Raw genomic sequence first — 18797 nt, 5'->3', positions numbered from 1 at the left:
CCTTTTTGCTTTTCTCAGCCTCATCGGGGATGTGTTTGGTCGCATGGAATGTATCCATCGTCCTTGTGGTCATCCCAGTACGCTGTGAAAAAGTTCCTTTTGGATGAATTGTTCCTCCTTTTAACGCTTCCTTTGAAGGGCGATGTTCTATTTATAGCCCTTCGTAGCATATGTTGGAGTGGGGGAACTGTGGTCGAACATACTTTTTCTCAAACAACCACTATTGAAAATGTGTTTTATTGTGTGAAAAGCATTGTAGCTTGAGCCCTGTGACCTGTGGAGGCTGCAGAAAAGATGAATTCCACACTAGATTTGAACGTTAGACGGCGGTGTGACGTTGGTTTATGTTGCGTGTTAGCGGCGGGCATGGTTGTCAACGACCATACCATGTTGAAAACACCGGTTCTCGTCCGATCACCGAAGTTAAGCAACATCGGGCATGGCTAGTACTTAGGTGGGTGACCACTTGGGAAAACCATGTGTCGTTGGCATCTTCACCTTTTTGCTTTTCTCAGCCTCATCGGGGATGTGTTTGGTCGCATGGAATGTATCCATCGTCCTTGTGGTCATCCCAGTACGCTGTGAAAAAGTTCCTTTTGGATGAATTGTTCCTCCTTTTAACGCTTCCTTTGAAGGGCGATGTTCTATTTATAGCCCTTCGTAGCATATGTTGGAGAGGGGGAACTGTGGTCGAACATACTTTTTCTCAAACAACCACTCATGAAGATGCAATTTATTGTGTAAAAAGCACTGTACCTTGTGCTCTGTAACCTGTGGAGGCTGCAGAAAAGATGAATTCCACATTAGATTTGAACGTTAGACGGCGGTGTGACGTTGGTTTATGTTGCGTGTTAGCGGTGGGCATGGTTGTCAACGACCATACCATGTTGAAAACACCAGTTCTCGTCCGATCACCGAAGTTAAGCAACATCGGGCATGGCTAGTACTTAGGTGGGTGACCACTTGGGAAAACCATGTGTCGTTGGCATCTTCACCTTTTTGCTTTTCTCAGCCTCATCAGGGATGTGTTTGGTCGCATGGAATGTATCCATCGTCCTTGTGGTCATCCCAGTACGCTGTGAAAAAGTTCCTTTTGGATGAATTGTTCCTCCTTTTAACGCTTCCTTTGAAGGGCGATGTTCTATTTATAGCCCTTCGTAGCATATGTTGGAGTGGGGGAACTGTGGTCGAACATACTTTTTCTCAAACAACCACTATTGAAAATGTGTTTTATTGTGTGAAAAGCATTGTAGCTTGAGCCCTGTGACCTGTGGAGGCTGCAGAAAAGATGAATTCCACACTAGATTTGAACGTTAGACGGCGGTGTGACGTTGGTTTATGTTGCGTGTTAGCGGTGGGCATGGTTGTCAACGACCATACCATGTTGAAAACACCGGTTCTCGTCCGATCACCGAAGTTAAGCAACATCGGGCATGGCTAGTACTTAGGTGGGTGACCACTTGGGAAAACCATGTGTCGTTGGCATCTTCACCTTTTTGCTTTTCTCAGCCTCATCGGGGATGTGTTTGGTCGCATGGAATGTATCCATCGTCCTTGTGGTCATCCCAGTACGCTGTGAAAAAGTTCCTTTTGGATGAATTGTTCCTCCTTTTAACGCTTCCTTTGAAGGGCGATGTTCTATTTATAGCCCTTCGTAGCATATGTTGGAGAGGGGGAACTGTGGTCGAACATACTTTTTCTCAAACAACCACTCATGAAGATGCAATTTATTGTGTAAAAAGCACTGTACCTTGTGCTCTGTAACCTGTGGAGGCTGCAGAAAAGATGAATTCCACATTAGATTTGAACGTTAGACGGCGGTGTGACGTTGGTTTATGTTGCGTGTTAGCGGTGGGCATGGTTGTCAACGACCATACCATGTTGAAAACACCGGTTCTCGTCCGATCACCGAAGTTAAGCAACATCGGGCATGGCTAGTACTTAGGTGGGTGACCACTTGGGAAAACCATGTGTCGTTGGCATCTTCACCTTTTTGCTTTTCTCAGCCTCATCAGGGATGTGTTTGGTCGCATGGAATGTATCCATCGTCCTTGTGGTCATCCCAGTACGCTGTGAAAAAGTTCCTTTTGGATGAATTGTTCCTCCTTTTAACGCTTCCTTTGAAGGGCGATGTTCTATTTATAGCCCTTCGTAGCATATGTTGGAGTGGGGGAACTGTGGTCGAACATACTTTTTCTCAAACAACCACTATTGAAAATGTGTTTTATTGTGTGAAAAGCATTGTAGCTTGAGCCCTGTGACCTGTGGAGGCTGCAGAAAAGATGAATTCCACACTAGATTTGAACGTTAGACGGCGGTGTGACGTTGGTTTATGTTGCGTGTTAGCGGCGGGCATGGTTGTCAACGACCATACCATGTTGAAAACACCGGTTCTCGTCCGATCACCGAAGTTAAGCAACATCGGGCATGGGCTAGTACTTAGGTGGGTGACCACTTGGGAAAACCATGTGTCGTTGGCATCTTCACCTTTTTGCTTTTCTCAGCCTCATCGGGGATGTGTTTGGTCGCATAGAATGTATCCATCGTCCTTGTGGTCATCCCAGTACGCTGTGAAAAAGTTCCTTTTGGATGAATTCTTTCCTTCTTCTAACGCTTCCCTCGAAGGGCGATGTTGTTCTATTTATAGCCCTTCGTAGCATTTGTTGGAGTGGGGGAACTGTGGTCGAACATACTTTTTCTCAAACAACCACTCATGAAGATGCAATTTATTGTGTGAAAAGCACTGTACCTTGTGCTCTGTGACTTGTGGAGGCTGCAGAAAAGATGAATTCCACACTAGATTTGAACGTTAGACGGCGGTGTGACGTTGGTTTATGTTGCGTGTTAGCGGCGGGCATGGTTGTCAACGACCATACCATGTTGAAAACACCGGTTCTCGTCCGATCACCGAAGTTAAGCAACATCGGGCATGGCTAGTACTTAGGTGGGTGACCACTTGGGAAAACCATGTGTCGTTGGCATCTTCACCTTTTTGCTTTTCTCAGCCTCATCGGGGATGTGTTTGGTCGCATAGAATGTATCCATCGTCCTTGTGGTCATCCCAGTACGCTGTGAAAAAGTTCCTTTTGGATGAATTCTTTCCTTCTTCTAACGCTTCCCTCGAAGGGCGATGTTGTTCTATTTATAGCCCTTCGTAGCATTTGTTGGAGTGGGGGAACTGTGGTCGAACATACTTTTTCTCAAACAACCACTCATGAAGATGCAATTTATTGTGTGAAAAGCACTGTACCTTGTGCTCTGTGACTTGTGGAGGCTGCAGAAAAGATGAATTCCACACTAGATTTGAACGTTAGACGGCGGTGTGACGTTGGTTTATGTTGCGTGTTAGCGGCGGGCATGGTTGTCAACGACCATACCATGTTGAAAACACCGGTTCTCGTCCGATCACCGAAGTTAAGCAACATCGGGCATGGCTAGTACTTAGGTGGGTGACCACTTGGGAAAACCATGTGTCGTTGGCATCTTCTTCACCTTTTTGCTTTTCTCAGCCTCATCGGGGATGTGTTTGGTCGCATAGAATGTATCCATCGTCCTTGTGGTCATCCCAGTACGCTGTGAAAAAGTTCCTTTTGGATGAATTCTTTCCTTCTTCTAACGCTTCCCTCGAAGGGCGATGTTGTTCTATTTATAGCCCTTCGTAGCATTTGTTGGAGTGGGGGAACTGTGGTCGAACATACTTTTTTCAAATAACCACTCTTGAAGGTACATTTATTGGTGTGAAAAGCACTGTAGCTTGAGCACTGTGACCTGTGGAGGCTGCAGAAAAGATGAATTCCACACTAGATTTGAACGTTAGACGGCGGTGTGACGTTGGTTTATGTTGCGTGTTAGCGGCGGGCATGGTTGTCAACGACCATACCATGTTGAAAACACCGGTTCTCGTCCGATCACCGAAGTTAAGCAACATCGGGCATGGCTAGTACTTAGGTGGGTGACCACTTGGGAAAACCATGTGTCGTTGGCATCTTCACCTTTTTGCTTTTCTCAGCCTCATCGGGGATGTGTTTGGTCGCATGGAATGTATCCATCGTCCTTGTGGTCATCCCAGTACGCTGTGAAAAAGTTCCTTTTGGATGAATTGTTCCCCTTCTAACGCTTCCCTCGAAGGGCGATGTTGTTCTATTTATAGCCCTTCGTAGCATATGTTGGAGTGGGGGAACTGTGGTCGAACATACTTTTTCTCAAACAACCACTCGTGAAGGTGCATTTATTTGTGTGAAAAGCATTGTAGCTTGAGCACTGTGACCTGTGGAGGCTGCAGAAAAGATGAATTCCACACTAGATTTGAACGTTAGACGGCGGTGTGACGTTGGTTTATGTTGCGTGTTAGCGGCGGGCATGGTTGTCAACGACCATACCATGTTGAAAACACCGGTTCTCGTCCGATCACCGAAGTTAAGCAACATCGGGCATGGCTAGTACTTAGGTGGGTGACCACTTGGGAAAACCATGTGTCGTTGGCATCTTCACCTTTTTGCTTTTCTCAGCCTCATCGGGGATGTGTTTGGTCGCATGGAATGTATCCATCGTCCTTGTGGTCATCCCAGTACGCTGTGAAAAAGTTCCTTTTGGATGAATTGTTCCCCTTCTAACGCTTCCCTCGAAGGGCGATGTTGTTCTATTTATAGCCCTTCGTAGCATATGTTGGAGTGGGGGAACTGTGGTCGAACTGACTTTTTCTCAAACAACCACTGTTGAAAATGTGTTTTGTTGTGTGAAAAGCATTGTAGCTTGAACCCTGTGACCTGTGGAGGCTGCAGAAAAGATGAATTCCACACTAGATTTGAACGTTAGACGGCGGTGTGACGTTGGTTTATGTTGCGTGTTAGCGGCGGGCATGGTTGTCAACGACCATACCATGTTGAAAACACCGGTTCTCGTCCGATCACCGAAGTTAAGCAACATCGGGCATGGCTAGTACTTAGGTGGGTGACCACTTGGGAAAACCATGTGTCGTTGGCATCTTCACCTTTTTGCTTTTCTCAGCCTCATCGGGGATGTGTTTGGTCGCATGGAATGTATCCATCGTCCTTGTGGTCATCCCAGTACGCTGTGAAAAAGTTCCTTTTGGATGAATTGTTCCCCTTCTAACGCTTCCCTCGAAGGGCGATGTTGTTCTATTTATAGCCCTTCGTAGCATGTGTTGGAGTGGGGGAACTGTGGTCGAACATACTTTTTCTCAAACAACCACTCATGAAGATGCAATTTATTGTGTGTAAAGCACTGTAGCTTGAGCCCTGTGACCTGTGGAGGCTGCAGAAAAGATGAATTCCACACTAGATTTGAACGTTAGACGGCGGTGTGACGTTGGTTTATGTTGCGTGTTAGCGGCGGGCATGGTTGTCAACGACCATACCATGTTGAAAACACCGGTTCTCGTCCGATCACCGAAGTTAAGCAACATCGGGCATGGCTAGTACTTAGGTGGGTGACCACTTGGGAAAACCATGTGTCGTTGGCATCTTCACCTTTTTGCTTCTCTCAGCCTCATCGGGGATGTGTTTGGTCGCATGGAATGTATCCATCGTCCTTGTGGTCATCCCAGTACGCTGTGAAAAAGTTCCTTTTGGATGAATTGTTCCTCCTTTTAACGCTTCCTTTGAAGGGCGATGTTCTATTTATAGCCCTTCGTAGCATATGTTGGAGAGGGGGAACTGTGGTCGAACATACTTTTTCTCAAACAACCACTCATGAAGATGCAATTTATTGTGTGAAAAGCACTGTACCTTGTGCTCTGTGACTTGTGGAGGCTGCAGAAAAGATGAATTCCACACTAGATTTGAACGTTAGACGGCGGTGTGACGTTGGTTTATGTTGCGTGTTAGCGGCGGGCATGGTTGTCAACGACCATACCATGTTGAAAACACCGGTTCTCGTCCGATCACCGAAGTTAAGCAACATCGGGCATGGCTAGTACTTAGGTGGGTGACCACTTGGGAAAACCATGTGTCGTTGGCATCTTCACCTTTTTGCTTTTCTCAGCCTCATCGGGGATGTGTTTGGTCGCATAGAATGTATCCATCGTCCTTGTGGTCATCCCAGTACGCTGTGAAAAAGTTCCTTTTGGATGAATTCTTTCCTTCTTCTAACGCTTGCCTCGAAGGGCGATGTTGTTCTATTTATAGCCCTTCGTAGCATTTGTTGGAGTGGGGGAACTGTGGTCGAACATACTTTTTCTCAAACAACCACTGTTGAAAATGTGTTTTGTTGTGTGAAAAGCATTGTAGCTTATGCCCTGTGATCTGTGGAGGCTGCAGAAAAGATGAATTCCACACTAGATTTGAACGTTAGACGGCGGTGTGACGTTGGTTTATGTTGCGTGTTAGCGGTGGGCATGGTTGTCAACGACCATACCATGTTGAAAACACCGGTTCTCGTCCGATCACCGAAGTTAAGCAACATCGGGCATGGCTAGTACTTACGTGGGTGACCACTTGGGAAAACCATGTGTCGTTGGCATCTTCACCTTTTTGCTTTTCTCAGCCTCATCAGGGATGTGTTTGGTCGCATGGAATGTATCCATCGTCCTTGTGGTCATCCCAGTACGCTGTGAAAAAGTTCCTTTTGGATGAATTGTTCCCCTTCTAACGCTTCCCTCGAAGGGCGATGTTGTTCTACTTATAGCCCTTCGTAGCATATGTTTGAGTGGGGGAACTGTGGTCGAACATACTTTTTCTCAAACAACCACTGTTGAAAATGTGTTTTGTTGTGTGAAAAGCATTGTAGCTTATGCCCTGTGATCTGTGGAGGCTGCAGAAAAGATGAATTCCACACTAGATTTGAACGTTAGACGGCGGTGTGACGTTGGTTTATGTTGCGTGTTAGCGGCGGGCATGGTTGTCAACGACCATACCATGTTGAAAACACCGGTTCTCGTCCGATCACCGAAGTTAAGCAACATCGGGCATGGCTAGTACTTAGGTGGGTGACCACTTGGGAAAACCATGTGTCGTTGGCATCTTCACCTTTTTGCTTTTCTCAGCCTCATCGGGGATGTGTTTGGTCGCATGGAATGTATCCATCGTCCTTGTGGTCATCCCAGTACGCTGTGAAAAAGTTCCTTTTGGATGAATTGTTCCCCTTCTAACGCTTCCCTCGAAGGGCGATGTTGTTCTATTTATAGCCCTTCGTAGCATGTGTTGGAGTGGGGGAACTGTGGTCGAACATACTTTTTCTCAAACAACCACTCATGAAGATGCAATTTATTGTGTGTAAAGCACTGTAGCTTGAGCCCTGTGACCTGTGGAGGCTGCAGAAAAGATGAATTCCACACTAGATTTGAACGTTAGACGGCGGTGTGACGTTGGTTTATGTTGCGTGTTAGCGGCGGGCATGGTTGTCAACGACCATACCATGTTGAAAACACCGGTTCTCGTCCGATCACCGAAGTTAAGCAACATCGGGCATGGCTAGTACTTAGGTGGGTGACCACTTGGGAAAACCATGTGTCGTTGGCATCTTCACCTTTTTGCTTTTCTCAGCCTCATCGGGGATGTGTTTGGTCGCATAGAATGTATCCATCGTCCTTGTGGTCATCCCAGTACGCTGTGAAAAAGTTCCTTTTGGATGAATTCTTTCCTTCTTCTAACGCTTCCCTCGAAGGGCGATGTTGTTCTATTTATAGCCCTTCGTAGCATTTGTTGGAGTGGGGGAACTGTGGTCGAACATACTTTTTTCAAATAACCACTCTTGAAGGTGCATTTATTGGTGTGAAAAGCACTGTAGCTTGAGCCCTGTGACTTGTGGAGGCTGCAGAAATGATGAATTCCACACTAGATTTGAACGTTAGACGGCGGTGTGACGTTGGTTTATGTTGCGTGTTAGCGGCGGGCATGGTTGTCAACGACCATACCATGTTGAAAACACCGGTTCTCGTCCGATCACCGAAGTTAAGCAACATCGGGCATGGCTAGTACTTAGGTGGGTGACCACTTGGGAAAACCATGTGTCGTTGGCATCTTCACCTTTTTGCTTTTCTCAGCCTCATCGGGGATGTGTTTGGTCGCATGGAATGTATCCATCGTCCTTGTGGTCATCCCAGTACGCTGTGAAAAAGTTCCTTTTGGATGAATTGTTCCCCTTCTAACGCTTCCCTCGAAGGGCGATGTTGTTCTATTTATAGCCCTTCGTAGCATATGTTGGAGTGGGGGAACTGTGGTCGAACATACTTTTTCTCAAACAACCACTCGTGAAGGTGCATTTATTTGTGTGAAAAGCATTGTAGCTTGAGCACTGTGACCTGTGGAGGCTGCAGAAAAGATGAATTCCACACTAGATTTGAACGTTAGACGGCGGTGTGACGTTGGTTTATGTTGCGTGTTAGCGGCGGGCATGGTTGTCAACGACCATACCATGTTGAAAACACCGGTTCTCGTCCGATCACCGAAGTTAAGCAACATCGGGCATGGCTAGTACTTAGGTGGGTGACCACTTGGGAAAACCATGTGTCGTTGGCATCTTCACCTTTTTGCTTTTCTCAGCCTCATCGGGGATGTGTTTGGTCGCATGGAATGTATCCATCGTCCTTGTGGTCATCCCAGTACGCTGTGAAAAAGTTCCTTTTGGATGAATTGTTCCCCTTCTAACGCTTCCCTCGAAGGGCGATGTTGTTCTATTTATAGCCCTTCGTAGCATATGTTGGAGTGGGGGAACTGTGGTCGAACTGACTTTTTCTCAAACAACCACTGTTGAAAATGTGTTTTGTTGTGTGAAAAGCATTGTAGCTTGAACCCTGTGACCTGTGGAGGCTGCAGAAAAGATGAATTCCACACTAGATTTGAACGTTAGACGGCGGTGTGACGTTGGTTTATGTTGCGTGTTAGCGGCGGGCATGGTTGTCAACGACCATACCATGTTGAAAACACCGGTTCTCGTCCGATCACCGAAGTTAAGCAACATCGGGCATGGCTAGTACTTAGGTGGGTGACCACTTGGGAAAACCATGTGTCGTTGGCATCTTCACCTTTTTGCTTTTCTCAGCCTCATCGGGGATGTGTTTGGTCGCATAGAATGTATCCATCGTCCTTGTGGTCATCCCAGTACGCTGTGAAAAAGTTCCTTTTGGATGAATTCTTTCCTTCTTCTAACGCTTCCCTCGAAGGGCGATGTTGTTCTATTTATAGCCCTTCGTAGCATTTGTTGGAGTGGGGGAACTGTGGTCGAACATACTTTTTCTCAAACAACCACTCATGAAGATGCAATTTATTGTGTGAAAAGCACTGTACCTTGTGCTCTGTGACTTGTGGAGGCTGCAGAAAAGATGAATTCCACACTAGATTTGAACGTTAGACGGCGGTGTGACGTTGGTTTATGTTGCGTGTTAGCGGCGGGCATGGTTGTCAACGACCATACCATGTTGAAAACACCGGTTCTCGTCCGATCACCGAAGTTAAGCAACATCGGGCATGGCTAGTACTTAGGTGGGTGACCACTTGGGAAAACCATGTGTCGTTGGCATCTTCACCTTTTTGCTTTTCTCAGCCTCATCGGGGATGTGTTTGGTCGCATAGAATGTATCCATCGTCCTTGTGGTCATCCCAGTACGCTGTGAAAAAGTTCCTTTTGGATGAATTCTTTCCTTCTTCTAACGCTTCCCTCGAAGGGCGATGTTGTTCTATTTATAGCCCTTCGTAGCATTTGTTGGAGTGGGGGAACTGTGGTCGAACATACTTTTTCTCAAACAACCACTCATGAAGATGCAATTTATTGTGTGTAAAGCACTGTAGCTTGAGCCCTGTGACCTGTGGAGGCTGCAGAAAAGATGAATTCCACACTAGATTTGAACGTTAGACGGCGGTGTGACGTTGGTTTATGTTGCGTGTTAGCGGCGGGCATGGTTGTCAACGACCATACCATGTTGAAAACACCGGTTCTCGTCCGATCACCGAAGTTAAGCAACATCGGGCATGGCTAGTACTTAGGTGGGTGACCACTTGGGAAAACCATGTGTCGTTGGCATCTTCACCTTTTTGCTTCTCTCAGCCTCATCGGGGATGTGTTTGGTCGCATGGAATGTATCCATCGTCCTTGTGGTCATCCCAGTACGCTGTGAAAAAGTTCCTTTTGGATGAATTGTTCCTCCTTTTAACGCTTCCTTTGAAGAGCGATGTTCTATTTATAGCCCTTCGTAGCATATGTTGGAGAGGGGGAACTGTGGTCGAACATACTTTTTCTCAAACAACCACTCATGAAGATGCAATTTATTGTGTAAAAAGCCCTGTAGCTTGAGCCCTGTGACCTGTGGAGGCTGCAGAAAAGATGAATTCCACACTAGATTTGAACGTTCGACGGCGGTGTGACGTTGGTTTATGTTGCGTGTTAGCGGCGGGCATGGTTGTCAACGACCATACCATGTTGAAAACACCGGTTCTCGTCCGATCACCGAAGTTAAGCAACATCGGGCATGGCTAGTACTTAGGTGGGTGACCACTTGGGAAAACCATGTGTCGTTGGCATCTTCACCTTTTTGCTTTTCTCAGCCTCATCGGGGATGTGTTTGGTCGCATAGAATGTATCCATCGTCCTTGTGGTCATCCCAGTACGCTGTGAAAAAGTTCCTTTTGGATGAATTCTTTCCTTCTTCTAACGCTTCCCTCGAAGGGCGATGTTGTTCTATTTATAGCCCTTCGTAGCATTTGTTGGAGTGGGGGAACTGTGGTCGAACATACTTTTTCTCAAACAACCACTGTTGAAAATGTGTTTTGTTGTGTGAAAAGCATTGTAGCTTATGCCCTGTGATCTGTGGAGGCTGCAGAAAAGATGAATTCCACACTAGATTTGAACGTTAGACGGCGGTGTGACGTTGGTTTATGTTGCGTGTTAGCGGTGGGCATGGTTGTCAACGACCATACCATGTTGAAAACACCGGTTCTCGTCCGATCACCGAAGTTAAGCAACATCGGGCATGGCTAGTACTTAGGTGGGTGACCACTTGGGAAAACCATGTGTCGTTGGCATCTTCACCTTTTTGCTTTTCTCAGCCTCATCAGGGATGTGTTTGGTCGCATGGAATGTATCCATCGTCCTTGTGGTCATCCCAGTACGCTGTGAAAAAGTTCCTTTTGGATGAATTGTTCCCCTTCTAACGCTTCCCTCGAAGGGCGATGTTGTTCTACTTATAGCCCTTCGTAGCATATGTTTGAGTGGGGGAACTGTGGTCGAACATACTTTTTCTCAAACAACCACTGTTGAAAATGTGTTTTGTTGTGTGAAAAGCATTGTAGCTTATGCCCTGTGATCTGTGGAGGCTGCAGAAAAGATGAATTCCACACTAGATTTGAACGTTAGACGGCGGTGTGACGTTGGTTTATGTTGCGTGTTAGCGGCGGGCATGGTTGTCAACGACCATACCATGTTGAAAACACCGGTTCTCGTCCGATCACCGAAGTTAAGCAACATCGGGCATGGCTAGTACTTAGGTGGGTGACCACTTGGGAAAACCATGTGTCGTTGGCATCTTCACCTTTTTGCTTTTCTCAGCCTCATCGGGGATGTGTTTGGTCGCATGGAATGTATCCATCGTCCTTGTGGTCATCCCAGTACGCTGTGAAAAAGTTCCTTTTGGATGAATTGTTCCCCTTCTAACGCTTCCCTCGAAGGGCGATGTTGTTCTATTTATAGCCCTTCGTAGCATGTGTTGGAGTGGGGGAACTGTGGTCGAACATACTTTTTCTCAAACAACCACTCATGAAGATGCAATTTATTGTGTGTAAAGCACTGTAGCTTGAGCCCTGTGACCTGTGGAGGCTGCAGAAAAGATGAATTCCACACTAGATTTGAACGTTAGACGGCGGTGTGACGTTGGTTTATGTTGCGTGTTAGCGGCGGGCATGGTTGTCAACGACCATACCATGTTGAAAACACCGGTTCTCGTCCGATCACCGAAGTTAAGCAACATCGGGCATGGCTAGTACTTAGGTGGGTGACCACTTGGGAAAACCATGTGTCGTTGGCATCTTCACCTTTTTGCTTTTCTCAGCCTCATCGGGGATGTGTTTGGTCGCATGGAATGTATCCATCGTCCTTGTGGTCATCCCAGTACGCTGTGAAAAAGTTCCTTTTGGATGAATTGTTCCCCTTCTAACGCTTCCCTCGAAGGGCGATGTTGTTCTATTTATAGCCCTTCGTAGCATTTGTTGGAGTGGGGGAACTGTGGTCGAACATACTTTTTCTCAAACAACCACTGTTGAAAATGTGTTTTGTTGTGTGAAAAGCATTGTAGCTTGAACCCTGTGACCTGTGGAGGCTGCAGAAAAGATGAATTCCACACTAGATTTGAACGTTAGACGGCGGTGTGACGTTGGTTTATGTTGCGTGTTAGCGGCGGGCATGGTTGTCAACGACCATACCATGTTGAAAACACCGGTTCTCGTCCGATCACCGAAGTTAAGCAACATCGGGCATGGCTAGTACTTAGGTGGGTGACCACTTGGGAAAACCATGTGTCGTTGGCATCTTCACCTTTTTGCTTCTCTCAGCCTCATCGGGGATGTGTTTGGTCGCATGGAATGTATCCATCGTCCTTGTGGTCATCCCAGTACGCTGTGAAAAAGTTCCTTTTGGATGAATTCTTTCCTTCTTCTAACGCTTCCCTCGAAGGGCGATGTTGTTCTATTTATAGCCCTTCGTAGCATTTGTTGGAGTGGGGGAACTGTGGTCGAACATACTTTTTCTCAAACAACCACTCATGAAGATGCAATTTATTGTGTGAAAAGCACTGTACCTTGTGCTCTGTGACTTGTGGAGGCTGCAGAAAAGATGAATTCCACACTAGATTTGAACGTTAGACGGCGGTGTGACGTTGGTTTATGTTGCGTGTTAGCGGTGGGCATGGTTGTCAACGACCATACCATGTTGAAAACACCGGTTCTCGTCCGATCACCGAAGTTAAGCAACATCGGGCATGGCTAGTACTTAGGTGGGTGACCACTTGGGAAAACCATGTGTCGTTGGCATCTTCACCTTTTTGCTTTTCTCAGCCTCATCAGGGATGTGTTTGGTCGCATGGAATGTATCCATCGTCCTTGTGGTCATCCCAGTACGCTGTGAAAAAGTTCCTTTTGGATGAATTCTTTCCTTCTTCTAACGCTTCGCTCGAAGGGCGATGTTGTTCTATTTATAGCCCTTCGTAGCATTTGTTGGAGTGGGGGAACTGTGGTCGAACATACTTTTTCTCAAACAACCACTGTTGAAAATGTGTTTTGTTGTGTGAAAAGCATTGTAGCTTATGCCCTGTGATCTGTGGAGGCTGCAGAAAAGATGAATTCCACACTAGATTTGAACGTTAGACGGCGGTGTGACGTTGGTTTATGTTGCGTGTTAGCGGTGGGCATGGTTGTCAACGACCATACCATGTTGAAAACACCGGTTCTCGTCCGATCACCGAAGTTAAGCAACATCGGGCATGGCTAGTACTTAGGTGGGTGACCACTTGGGAAAACCATGTGTCGTTGGCATCTTCACCTTTTTGCTTTTCTCAGCCTCATCAGGGATGTGTTTGGTCGCATGGAATGTATCCATCGTCCTTGTGGTCATCCCAGTACGCTGTGAAAAAGTTCCTTTTGGATGAATTCTTTCCTTCTTCTAACGCTTCGCTCGAAGGGCGATGTTGTTCTATTTATAGCCCTTCGTAGCATTTGTTGGAGTGGGGGAACTGTGGTCGAACATACTTTTTCTCAAACAACCACTCATGAAGATGCAATTTATTGTGTGAAAAGCACTGTACCTTGTGCTCTGTGACTTGTGGAGGCTGCAGAAAAGATGAATTCCACACTAGATTTGAACGTTAGACGGCGGTGTGACGTTGGTTTATGTTGCGTGTTAGCGGCGGGCATGGTTGTCAACGACCATACCATGTTGAAAACACCGGTTCTCGTCCGATCACCGAAGTTAAGCAACATCGGGCATGGCTAGTACTTAGGTGGGTGACCACTTGGGAAAACCATGTGTCGTTGGCATCTTCACCTTTTTGCTTTTCTCAGCCTCATCGGGGATGTGTTTGGTCGCATAGAATGTATCCATCGTCCTTGTGGTCATCCCAGTACGCTGTGAAAAAGTTCCTTTTGGATGAATTCTTTCCTTCTTCTAACGCTTCCCTCGAAGGGCGATGTTGTTCTATTTATAGCCCTTCGTAGCATTTGTTGGAGTGGGGGAACTGTGGTCGAACATACTTTTTCTCAAACAACCACTGTTGAAAATGTGTTTTGTTGTGTGAAAAGCATTGTAGCTTATGCCCTGTGATCTGTGGAGGCTGCAGAAAAGATGAATTCCACACTAGATTTGAACGTTAGACGGCGGTGTGACGTTGGTTTATGTTGCGTGTTAGCGGTGGGCATGGTTGTCAACGACCATACCATGTTGAAAACACCGGTTCTCGTCCGATCACCGAAGTTAAGCAACATCGGGCATGGCTAGTACTTAGGTGGGTGACCACTTGGGAAAACCATGTGTCGTTGGCATCTTCACCTTTTTGCTTTTCTCAGCCTCATCAGGGATGTGTTTGGTCGCATGGAATGTATCCATCGTCCTTGTGGTCATCCCAGTACGCTGTGAAAAAGTTCCTTTTGGATGAATTCTTTCCTTCTTCTAACGCTTCCCTCGAAGGGCGATGTTGTTCTACTTATAGCCCTTCGTAGCATATGTTTGAGTGGGGGAACTGTGGTCGAACATACTTTTTCTCAAACAACCACTGTTGAAAATGTGTTTTGTTGTGTGAAAAGCATTGTAGCTTATGCCCTGTGATCTGTGGAGGCTGCAGAAAAGATGAATTCCACACTAGATTTGAACGTTAGACGGCGGTGTGACGTTGGTTTATGTTGCGTGTTAGCGGCGGGCATGGTTGTCAACGACCATACCATGTTGAAAACACCGGTTCTCGTCCGATCACCGAAGTTAAGCAACATCGGGCATGGCTAGTACTTAGGTGGGTGACCACTTGGGAAAACCATGTGTCGTTGGCATCTTCACCTTTTTGCTTTTCTCAGCCTCATCGGGGATGTGTTTGGTCGCATGGAATGTATCCATCGTCCTTGTGGTCATCCCAGTACGCTGTGAAAAAGTTCCTTTTGGATGAATTGTTCCCCTTCTAACGCTTCCCTCGAAGGGCGATGTTGTTCTATTTATAGCCCTTCGTAGCATGTGTTGGAGTGGGGGAACTGTGGTCGAACATACTTTTTCTCAAACAACCACTCATGAAGATGCAATTTATTGTGTGTAAAGCACTGTAGCTTGAGCCCTGTGACCTGTGGAGGCTGCAGAAAAGATGAATTCCACACTAGATTTGAACGTTAGACGGCGGTGTGACGTTGGTTTATGTTGCGTGTTAGCGGCGGGCATGGTTGTCAACGACCATACCATGTTGAAAACACCGGTTCTCGTCCGATCACCGAAGTTAAGCAACATCGGGCATGGCTAGTACTTAGGTGGGTGGTGACCACTTGGGAAAACCATGTGTCGTTGGCATCTTCACCTTTTTGCTTTTCTCAGCCTCATCGGGAATGTGTTTGGTCGCATAGAATGTATCCATCGTCCTTGTGGTCATCCCAGTACGCTGTGAAAAAGTTCCTTTTGGATGAATTCTTTCCTTCTTCTAACGCTTCCCTCGAAGGGCGATGTTGTTCTATTTATAGTCCTTCGTAGCATTTGTTGGAGTGGGGGAACTGTGGTCGAACATACTTTTTTCAAATAACCACTCTTGAAGGTACATTTATTGGTGTGAAAAGCACTGTAGCTTGAGCACTGTGACCTGTGGAGGCTGCAGAAAAGATGAATTCCACACTAGATTTGAACGTTAGACGGCGGTGTGACGTTGGTTTATGTTGCGTGTTAGCGGCGGGCATGGTTGTCAACGACCATACCATGTTGAAAACACCGGTTCTCGTCCGATCACCGAAGTTAAGCAACATCGGGCATGGCTAGTACTTAGGTGGGTGACCACTTGGGAAAACCATGTATCGTTGGCATCTTCACCTTTTTGCTTTTCTCAGCCTCATCGGGGATGTGTTTGGTCGCATGGAATGTATCCATCGTCCTTGTGGTCATCCCAGTACGCTGTGAAAAAGTTCCTTTTGGATGAATTGTTCCCCTTCTAACGCTTCCCTCGAAGGGCGATGTTGTTCTATTTATAGCCCTTCGTAGCATTTGTTGGAGTGGGGGAACTGTGGTCGAACATACTTTTTCTCAAACAACCACTCGTGAAGGTGCATTTATTTGTGTGAAAAGCATTGTAGCTTGAGCCCTGTGACTTGTGGAGGCTGCAGAAAAGATGAATTCCACACTAGATTTGAACGTTAGACGGCGGTGTGACGTTGGTTTATGTTGCGTGTTAGCGGCGGGCATGGTTGTCAACGACCATACCATGTTGAAAACACCGGTTCTCGTCCGATCACCGAAGTTAAGCAACATCGGGCATGGCTAGTACTTAGGTGGGTGACCACTTGGGAAAACCATGTGTCGTTGGCATCTTCACCTTTTTGCTTCTCTCAGCCTCATCGGGGATGTGTTTGGTCGCATGGAATGTATCCATCGTCCTTGTGGTCATCCCAGTACGCTGTGAAAAAGTTCCTTTTGGATGAATTGTTCCTCCTTTTAACGCTTCCTTTGAAGAGCGATGTTCTATTTATAGCCCTTCGTAGCATATGTTGGAGAGGGGGAACTGTGGTCGAACATACTTTTTCTCAAACAACCACTCATGAAGATGCAATTTATTGTGTAAAAAGCCCTGTAGCTTGAGCCCTGTGACCTGTGGAGGCTGCAGAAAAGATGAATTCCACACTAGATTTGAACGTTAGACGGCGGTGTGACGTTGGTTTATGTTGCGTGTTAGCGGCGGGCATGGTTGTCAACGACCATACCATGTTGAAAACACCGGTTCTCGTCCGATCACCGAAGTTAAGCAACATCGGGCATGGCTAGTACTTAGGTGGGTGACCACTTGGGAAAACCATGTGTCGTTGGCATCTTCACCTTTTTGCTTTTCTCAGCCTCATCGGGGATGTGTTTGGTCGCATAGAATGTATCCATCGTCCTTGTGGTCATCCCAGTACGCTGTGAAAAAGTTCCTTTTGGATGAATTGTTCCTTCTTCTAACGCTTCCCTCGAAGGGCGATGTTGTTCTATTTATAGCCCTTCGTAGCATTTGTTGGAGTGGGGGAACTGTGGTCGAACATACTTTTTCTCAAACAACCACTCATGAAGATGCAATTTATTGTGTGAAAAGCACTGTACCTTGTGCTCTGTGACTTGTGGAGGCTGCAGAAAAGATGAATTCCACACTAGATTTGAACGTTAGACGGCGGTGTGACGTTGGTTTATGTTGCGTGTTAGCGGCGGGCATGGTTGTCAACGACCATACCATGTTGAAAACACCGGTTCTCGTCCGATCACCGAAGTTAAGCAACATCGGGCATGGCTAGTACTTAGGTGGGTGACCACTTGGGAAAACCATGTGTCGTTGGCATCTTCACCTTTTTGCTTCTCTCAGCCTCATCGGGGATGTGTTTGGTCGCATGGAATGTATCCATCGTCCTTGTGGTCATCCCAGTACGCTGTGAAAAAGTTCCTTTTGGATGAATTGTTCCTCCTTTTAACGCTTCCTTTGAAGAGCGATGTTCTATTTATAGCCCTTCGTAGCATATGTTGGAGAGGGGGAACTGTGGTCGAACATACTTTTTCTCAAACAACCACTCATGAAGATGCAATTTATTGTGTAAAAAGCCCTGTAGCTTGAGCCCTGTGACCTGTGGAGGCTGCAGAAAAGATGAATTCCACACTAGATTTGAACGTTAGACGGCGGTGTGACGTTGGTTTATGTTGCGTGTTAGCGGCGGGCATGGTTGTCAACGACCATACCATGTTGAAAACACCGGTTCTCGTCCGATCACCGAAGTTAAGCAACATCGGGCATGGCTAGTACTTAGGTGGGTGACCACTTGGGAAAACCATGTATCGTTGGCATCTTCACCTTTTTGCTTTTCTCAGCCTCATCGGGGATGTGTTTGGTCGCATGGAATGTATCCATCGTCCTTGTGGTCATCCCAGTACGCTGTGAAAAAGTTCCTTTTGGATGAATTGTTCCCCTTCTAACGCTTCCCTCGAAGGGCGATGTTGTTCTATTTATAGCCCTTCGTAGCATTTGTTGGAGTGGGGGAACTGTGGTCGAACATACTTTTTCTCAAACAACCACTCGTGAAGGTGCATTTATTTGTGTGAAAAGCATTGTAGCTTGAGCCCTGTGACTTGTGGAGGCTGCAGAAAAGATGAATTCCACACTAGATTTGAACGTTAGACGGCGGTGTGACGTTGGTTTATGTTGCGTGTTAGCGGCGGGCATGGTTGTCAACGACCATACCATGTTGAAAACACCGGTTCTCGTCCGATCACCGAAGTTAAGCAACATCGGGCATGGCTAGTACTTAGGTGGGTGACCACTTGGGAAAACCATGTGTCGTTGGCATCTTCACCTTTTTGCTTCTCTCAGCCTCATCGGGGATGTGTTTGGTCGCATGGAATGTATCCATCGTCCTTGTGGTCATCCCAGTACGCTGTGAAAAAGTTCCTTTTGGATGAATTGTTCCTCCTTTTAACGCTTCCTTTGAAGAGCGATGTTCTATTTATAGCCCTTCGTAGCATATGTTGGAGAGGGGGAACTGTGGTCGAACATACTTTTTCTCAAACAACCACTCATGAAGATGCAATTTATTGTGTAAAAAGCCCTGTAGCTTGAGCCCTGTGACCTGTGGAGGCTGCAGAAAAGATGAATTCCACACTAGATTTGAACG

At 46.5% G+C, this 18797-nt stretch overlaps 37 non-coding genes across 37 annotated transcripts; all 37 read left to right on the top strand.

The window, feature by feature from the left end:
* The first annotated feature begins 372 nt into the window (after positions 1-372).
* LOC133392306 (5S ribosomal RNA) lies at positions 373-491 on the top strand. Its single transcript, XR_009765631.1, has one exon. It is a non-coding gene; the product is annotated as a 5S ribosomal RNA (ribosomal RNA).
* Positions 492-869: 378 nt separating this feature from the next.
* Positions 870-988, top strand: LOC133392348 (5S ribosomal RNA). The gene has a single exon (XR_009765674.1). It is a non-coding gene; the product is annotated as a 5S ribosomal RNA (ribosomal RNA).
* A 378-nt stretch (positions 989-1366) lies between these two features.
* Positions 1367-1485, top strand: LOC133392305 (5S ribosomal RNA). The gene has a single exon (XR_009765630.1). It is a non-coding gene; the product is annotated as a 5S ribosomal RNA (ribosomal RNA).
* Positions 1486-1863: 378 nt separating this feature from the next.
* On the top strand, positions 1864-1982 carry LOC133392304 (5S ribosomal RNA). Its single transcript, XR_009765629.1, has one exon. It is a non-coding gene; the product is annotated as a 5S ribosomal RNA (ribosomal RNA).
* Positions 1983-2360: 378 nt separating this feature from the next.
* On the top strand, positions 2361-2480 carry LOC133392350 (5S ribosomal RNA). Its single transcript, XR_009765676.1, has one exon. It is a non-coding gene; the product is annotated as a 5S ribosomal RNA (ribosomal RNA).
* A 382-nt stretch (positions 2481-2862) lies between these two features.
* Positions 2863-2981, top strand: LOC133392303 (5S ribosomal RNA). The gene has a single exon (XR_009765628.1). It is a non-coding gene; the product is annotated as a 5S ribosomal RNA (ribosomal RNA).
* A 382-nt stretch (positions 2982-3363) lies between these two features.
* LOC133392302 (5S ribosomal RNA) lies at positions 3364-3482 on the top strand. Its single transcript, XR_009765627.1, has one exon. It is a non-coding gene; the product is annotated as a 5S ribosomal RNA (ribosomal RNA).
* Positions 3483-3866: 384 nt separating this feature from the next.
* On the top strand, positions 3867-3985 carry LOC133392300 (5S ribosomal RNA). Its single transcript, XR_009765625.1, has one exon. It is a non-coding gene; the product is annotated as a 5S ribosomal RNA (ribosomal RNA).
* A 380-nt stretch (positions 3986-4365) lies between these two features.
* On the top strand, positions 4366-4484 carry LOC133392299 (5S ribosomal RNA). Its single transcript, XR_009765624.1, has one exon. It is a non-coding gene; the product is annotated as a 5S ribosomal RNA (ribosomal RNA).
* A 380-nt stretch (positions 4485-4864) lies between these two features.
* LOC133392298 (5S ribosomal RNA) lies at positions 4865-4983 on the top strand. The gene has a single exon (XR_009765623.1). It is a non-coding gene; the product is annotated as a 5S ribosomal RNA (ribosomal RNA).
* A 380-nt stretch (positions 4984-5363) lies between these two features.
* Positions 5364-5482, top strand: LOC133392297 (5S ribosomal RNA). The gene has a single exon (XR_009765622.1). It is a non-coding gene; the product is annotated as a 5S ribosomal RNA (ribosomal RNA).
* A 378-nt stretch (positions 5483-5860) lies between these two features.
* On the top strand, positions 5861-5979 carry LOC133392296 (5S ribosomal RNA). The gene has a single exon (XR_009765621.1). It is a non-coding gene; the product is annotated as a 5S ribosomal RNA (ribosomal RNA).
* A 382-nt stretch (positions 5980-6361) lies between these two features.
* Positions 6362-6480, top strand: LOC133392346 (5S ribosomal RNA). The gene has a single exon (XR_009765672.1). It is a non-coding gene; the product is annotated as a 5S ribosomal RNA (ribosomal RNA).
* Positions 6481-6860: 380 nt separating this feature from the next.
* On the top strand, positions 6861-6979 carry LOC133392408 (5S ribosomal RNA). Its single transcript, XR_009765730.1, has one exon. It is a non-coding gene; the product is annotated as a 5S ribosomal RNA (ribosomal RNA).
* Positions 6980-7359: 380 nt separating this feature from the next.
* On the top strand, positions 7360-7478 carry LOC133392407 (5S ribosomal RNA). The gene has a single exon (XR_009765729.1). It is a non-coding gene; the product is annotated as a 5S ribosomal RNA (ribosomal RNA).
* A 381-nt stretch (positions 7479-7859) lies between these two features.
* On the top strand, positions 7860-7978 carry LOC133392406 (5S ribosomal RNA). Its single transcript, XR_009765728.1, has one exon. It is a non-coding gene; the product is annotated as a 5S ribosomal RNA (ribosomal RNA).
* Positions 7979-8358: 380 nt separating this feature from the next.
* LOC133392405 (5S ribosomal RNA) lies at positions 8359-8477 on the top strand. Its single transcript, XR_009765727.1, has one exon. It is a non-coding gene; the product is annotated as a 5S ribosomal RNA (ribosomal RNA).
* A 380-nt stretch (positions 8478-8857) lies between these two features.
* LOC133392404 (5S ribosomal RNA) lies at positions 8858-8976 on the top strand. The gene has a single exon (XR_009765726.1). It is a non-coding gene; the product is annotated as a 5S ribosomal RNA (ribosomal RNA).
* Positions 8977-9358: 382 nt separating this feature from the next.
* Positions 9359-9477, top strand: LOC133392402 (5S ribosomal RNA). Its single transcript, XR_009765724.1, has one exon. It is a non-coding gene; the product is annotated as a 5S ribosomal RNA (ribosomal RNA).
* A 382-nt stretch (positions 9478-9859) lies between these two features.
* Positions 9860-9978, top strand: LOC133392401 (5S ribosomal RNA). Its single transcript, XR_009765723.1, has one exon. It is a non-coding gene; the product is annotated as a 5S ribosomal RNA (ribosomal RNA).
* A 378-nt stretch (positions 9979-10356) lies between these two features.
* Positions 10357-10475, top strand: LOC133392400 (5S ribosomal RNA). Its single transcript, XR_009765722.1, has one exon. It is a non-coding gene; the product is annotated as a 5S ribosomal RNA (ribosomal RNA).
* A 382-nt stretch (positions 10476-10857) lies between these two features.
* On the top strand, positions 10858-10976 carry LOC133392399 (5S ribosomal RNA). The gene has a single exon (XR_009765721.1). It is a non-coding gene; the product is annotated as a 5S ribosomal RNA (ribosomal RNA).
* Positions 10977-11356: 380 nt separating this feature from the next.
* Positions 11357-11475, top strand: LOC133392398 (5S ribosomal RNA). Its single transcript, XR_009765720.1, has one exon. It is a non-coding gene; the product is annotated as a 5S ribosomal RNA (ribosomal RNA).
* Positions 11476-11855: 380 nt separating this feature from the next.
* On the top strand, positions 11856-11974 carry LOC133392397 (5S ribosomal RNA). The gene has a single exon (XR_009765719.1). It is a non-coding gene; the product is annotated as a 5S ribosomal RNA (ribosomal RNA).
* Positions 11975-12354: 380 nt separating this feature from the next.
* Positions 12355-12473, top strand: LOC133392396 (5S ribosomal RNA). Its single transcript, XR_009765718.1, has one exon. It is a non-coding gene; the product is annotated as a 5S ribosomal RNA (ribosomal RNA).
* A 382-nt stretch (positions 12474-12855) lies between these two features.
* Positions 12856-12974, top strand: LOC133392395 (5S ribosomal RNA). Its single transcript, XR_009765717.1, has one exon. It is a non-coding gene; the product is annotated as a 5S ribosomal RNA (ribosomal RNA).
* A 382-nt stretch (positions 12975-13356) lies between these two features.
* Positions 13357-13475, top strand: LOC133392394 (5S ribosomal RNA). The gene has a single exon (XR_009765716.1). It is a non-coding gene; the product is annotated as a 5S ribosomal RNA (ribosomal RNA).
* A 382-nt stretch (positions 13476-13857) lies between these two features.
* On the top strand, positions 13858-13976 carry LOC133392393 (5S ribosomal RNA). Its single transcript, XR_009765715.1, has one exon. It is a non-coding gene; the product is annotated as a 5S ribosomal RNA (ribosomal RNA).
* Positions 13977-14358: 382 nt separating this feature from the next.
* On the top strand, positions 14359-14477 carry LOC133392391 (5S ribosomal RNA). The gene has a single exon (XR_009765713.1). It is a non-coding gene; the product is annotated as a 5S ribosomal RNA (ribosomal RNA).
* Positions 14478-14859: 382 nt separating this feature from the next.
* Positions 14860-14978, top strand: LOC133392390 (5S ribosomal RNA). Its single transcript, XR_009765712.1, has one exon. It is a non-coding gene; the product is annotated as a 5S ribosomal RNA (ribosomal RNA).
* A 380-nt stretch (positions 14979-15358) lies between these two features.
* LOC133392353 (5S ribosomal RNA) lies at positions 15359-15480 on the top strand. The gene has a single exon (XR_009765679.1). It is a non-coding gene; the product is annotated as a 5S ribosomal RNA (ribosomal RNA).
* Positions 15481-15861: 381 nt separating this feature from the next.
* LOC133392344 (5S ribosomal RNA) lies at positions 15862-15980 on the top strand. Its single transcript, XR_009765670.1, has one exon. It is a non-coding gene; the product is annotated as a 5S ribosomal RNA (ribosomal RNA).
* Positions 15981-16360: 380 nt separating this feature from the next.
* Positions 16361-16479, top strand: LOC133392389 (5S ribosomal RNA). Its single transcript, XR_009765711.1, has one exon. It is a non-coding gene; the product is annotated as a 5S ribosomal RNA (ribosomal RNA).
* Positions 16480-16857: 378 nt separating this feature from the next.
* LOC133392388 (5S ribosomal RNA) lies at positions 16858-16976 on the top strand. The gene has a single exon (XR_009765710.1). It is a non-coding gene; the product is annotated as a 5S ribosomal RNA (ribosomal RNA).
* A 381-nt stretch (positions 16977-17357) lies between these two features.
* LOC133392387 (5S ribosomal RNA) lies at positions 17358-17476 on the top strand. The gene has a single exon (XR_009765709.1). It is a non-coding gene; the product is annotated as a 5S ribosomal RNA (ribosomal RNA).
* A 378-nt stretch (positions 17477-17854) lies between these two features.
* On the top strand, positions 17855-17973 carry LOC133392343 (5S ribosomal RNA). Its single transcript, XR_009765669.1, has one exon. It is a non-coding gene; the product is annotated as a 5S ribosomal RNA (ribosomal RNA).
* A 380-nt stretch (positions 17974-18353) lies between these two features.
* Positions 18354-18472, top strand: LOC133392386 (5S ribosomal RNA). Its single transcript, XR_009765708.1, has one exon. It is a non-coding gene; the product is annotated as a 5S ribosomal RNA (ribosomal RNA).
* Positions 18473-18797: the final 325 nt, after the last annotated feature.

This window comes from Anopheles gambiae, chromosome 2 (assembly GCF_943734735.2).
Source record: "Anopheles gambiae chromosome 2, idAnoGambNW_F1_1, whole genome shotgun sequence".
NCBI lineage: Eukaryota > Metazoa > Arthropoda > Insecta > Diptera > Culicidae > Anopheles > Anopheles gambiae.
Note: the sequence above shows the minus strand (reverse complement) of the source record. Positions and strands in the feature narration are given on the sequence as shown.